We start from the raw sequence: 4225 nt of genomic DNA on the forward strand, positions 1-4225 counted from the left end.
AAGCCATATATGATAAACCCACAAGCAAACATTATCCTCAATGCTAAAAAATTGAAAGCATTTCCCCTAAAATCAGGAACAAGACAAGGGTGCTCACTCTCACCATTAGCATTCAACATAGGTTTGAAAGTTTTAGCCAAAGCAATTGGAGCAGAAAAAGATTGGAAAAGAAGAAGTAAAACTTTAACTCTTTTGCAGGCGACATGATCCTCTACATAGAAAACCCTAAAGACACCACCAGAAAATTACTAGAGCTAACCTATGAATATACTAAAGTTGCAGGATATAAAATTAACACACAGAAATCCCTTGCATGCCTATACAATAACAATGAGAAAACAGAAAGAGAAATTAAGGAAATAATTCCATTCAGCTTTGCAACAAAAAGAGTAAAAATACTTAGGAATAAATCTACCTAAAGAAACAAAAGACCTCTAAATAGAAAACTATAAAACACCAATGAAAAAAATCAAAGAGGACACAAATAGATGGAGAAATATACTATATTCATGGATCAGAAGACTCAATATGGTGAAAATGATTATACAACCCAAAGCAATCCATAGATTCAATGCAATCCCTATCAAACTACCCGTTGGTAGAACTAGTTTTTCAGAGAACTAGAACAAATAATTTCACAGTTTGTATAAAAATAACAAAAAACCTCGAATAACCAAAGCAACCTTGAGAAAGTAGAATGGAACTGGAGGAGTCAACGTGCCTGACTTCAGAGTATATTACAAAGCTACAGTCATCAATATAGTATGGTACCATCACAAAGACAGAAACATAGATCGATGGAACAAAATAGAAAGTCCAGAGATAAATCCATGCATCTATAGACACCTTATCTTTGACAAAGGAGGCAAGAACATACAGTGGAGAAAAGATAATCTCTTTAACAAGTGGTACTGGGAAAACTGGTCAACTACCTGTAAAAGAATGAAACTAGAACACTTACTAACACCATACACAAAAATAAACTCAAAATGGATTAAAGATCTAAATGCAAGACCAGAAACTATAAAATTCTTAGAGGAAAACATAAGCAAAACACTTTCTGACATAAATCCCAGCAGGATTCTCTATGACCAACCTCCCAGAGTAATGGAAATAAAAGCAAAAATAAACAAATGGGATCTAATTAAACTTAAAAGCTTTTGCACAATGAAGGAAACTATAAGCAAAGTGAAAAGACAGCCTTCAGAATGGGAGAAAATAATAGCAAACGAACAACTGACAAATAATCTCAAAAAAATATACAAGCATCTCATACAGCTCAATTCCAGAAAAATAAATGACCCAATCAAAAAATGGGCCAAAGAACTAAACAGACATTTCTCCAAAGAAGATACACAGATGGCTAACAAACACATGAAAAGATGCGCAACATCTCTCATTATCAGAGAAATGCAAATCAAAACCACAATGAGATAACATCTCCCACCGGTCAGAATGGCTGCTATCAAAAAGTCTACAAACAATACATGCTGTAAAGGATGTGGACAATAGGGAACCCTCTTACACTGTTGGTTGGAATGCAAACTAGTACAGCCACTATGGAGAACAGTGTGGAGATTCCTTAAAAAACTGGAAATAGAACTGCCATATGACCCAGCAATCCCACTGCTGGGCATACACACCAAGGAAACCAGATCTGAAAGAGACACGTGCACTCCAGTGTTCATCACAGCACTGTTTATAATAGCCAGGACATGGAAGCAACCTAGATGCCCATCAGTGGACAAATGGATAAGAAAGCAGTGGTACATATACACATGGAATATTCCTCAGCTATTAAAAAGAATTCATTTGAGTCAGCTCTAATGAGGTGGATGAAACTGGAGCCTATTATACAGAGTGAAGTAGGTCAGAAAGAAAAACACAAATACAGTATATTAATGCATATATATATATATATATATATATATATATATATATATATATAATTTAGAATGATGGTAACGTTGACCCTATATGTGAGACAGCAAAAGAGACACAGAGATAAAGAACAGGCTTTTGGACTCGGGAAGAAGGCGAGGGTGGGATGATTTGAGAGAATAGCATTGAAACATGTATATTACCATATGTGAAATAGATTGCCAGGCCATATTCAATGCATGAGACAGGGCGCTCAGGGCCAGTTGCACTGGGATGACTCTGAGGGATGGGATGGGGAGGGAGTTTGGTCAGGATTTCAGGATGGGGAACGCATGTACACCCATGCTTGATTCATGTCGATGTTTGGCTAAAGCCACTACAATATTGTAAAGTAAGACCTGCCTCTTGAGAAACCTGTATGCAGGTCAGGAAGCAACAGTTAGAACTGGACATGGAACAACAGACTGGTTCCAAATAGAAAAAGGAGTACATCAAGGCTGTATGTTGTCACTCTACTTATTTAACTTATATGCAGAGTTCAGTTCAGTTCATTTCAGTTGCTTAGTCATGTCCGACTCTTTGCGACTCCATAAACCACAGCACACCAGGCCTCCCTGTCCATCACCAACTCCCAGAGTCCACCCAAACCCATATCCATCGAGTCAGTGATGCACATCATGAGAAACACTGGGCTGGAGGAAGGACAAGCTGGGATCAAGACTGATGGGAGAAATATCATTAACCTCAGATATGCACATGACACAACTCTTATAGCAGAAAGCGAAGAAGAGCTGAAGAGCCTCTGATTAAAGTGAAAGAGGAGAGTGAAAAAGTTGGCTTAAAGCTCAACATTCAGAAAACTAAGTTCATGGCATCTGGTCCCATCACTTCATGGCAAATAGACAGGGAAACATTGGAAAAAGTGGCTGACTTTATTTTTCTGGGCTCCAAAATCACTGCAGAATATGATTGCAGCCATGAAATTAAAAGATGCTTACTCCTTGGAAGGAAAGTTAGGACCAACCTAGATAGCATATTAAAAAGCAGAGACAATACTTTGCCAACAAAGGTCCATCTAGTCAAGGCTATGGTTTCTCCAGTGGTCATGTATGGATGTGAGAGTTGGACTATAAAGAAAGCTGAGTGCTGAAGAATTGAAGCTTTTGAACTGTGGTATTGGAGAAGACTTTTGAGTGTCCCTTGGACTGCAAGGAGATCCAAACAGTCCTTCCTAAAGGAGATCAGTCCTAGGTATTCATTGGAAGGACTGATGTTGAAGCTGAAACTCCAATATTTTGGCCACCTGATGCGAAGAGCTGACTCATTTGAAAAGACCCTGATGCTGGGAAAGATTGAGGGCAGGAGGAGAAGGGGACAACAGAGGATGAGATGGTTGGATGGCATCACCGACTTGATGGACATGGGTTTGGGTGGACTCTGGGAGTTAGTAATGGATAGGGAGGCATGGCGTGCTGCTGTTCATGGGGCCGCAAAGAGTCAGACACGACTGACTGACTGAAATGAACTGAATTATCCTCCAATTAAAATAAATTAATTAAAAAGGTATAATTAAATCTGATTAAATTGCACAAATAAAAATAAAAAACAAAAATTTGAGTAGTAATTCTATTTCATTACTTTTTCCTTGGAGAATAAATTCTGGAACATAGCAGGAAGCTTATTCCTATATTTTCAACATACCCTAACACTGTTTTCCAAAACAGTTGTACCACTTTCTCATGACAATTTAAGTTATATTCTTCTTTGTAAATGGGATTTAGGAGCATATATCTTTAATGTTTGTAGTAAGTCTCATATGACTCTGCTACAGCTACATTTTTGCATTGATACGTGCCTTCACTGTATGCTTCCTCATCTTTTATTTTTTTTTTTTTTTTTTTTTTTTTTAATATTATTTTATTAGTTGGAGGCCAATCACTTTACAACATTTCAGTGGGTTTTGTCATACATTGACATGAATCAGCCATATAGTTACATGTATTCCCCATCCCGATCCCCCCTCCCACCTCCCTCCCCACCCGACTCCTCAGGGTCCTCCTGTTTCCTGTCGATGTTCTTTAGTCACTAAGTCATGTCCAACCCCCCATTTCCTGCATTGGCAGATGGATTCTTTACCACTGAGCCACCTGGAAAACCCGTATGTGTGTATATCTGCATTTCAGTGTAAATAGGATGGTCCTACAAAAGAAGAGTGACTGATATTGTGCATCCCTTAAGAATTCTGGCCTTATCTCCTATTATGGTTTTATTTCCTAATTTAGTTCCTTTAGCAGAAGTGGGGGAGGGACGTAAGGCAACCCAGCCTCTGATTGGTGACATGTCC

Source organism: Muntiacus reevesi, chromosome 20 (genome assembly GCF_963930625.1).
Source record: "Muntiacus reevesi chromosome 20, mMunRee1.1, whole genome shotgun sequence".
Classification (NCBI taxonomy): Eukaryota; Metazoa; Chordata; class Mammalia; order Artiodactyla; family Cervidae; genus Muntiacus; species Muntiacus reevesi.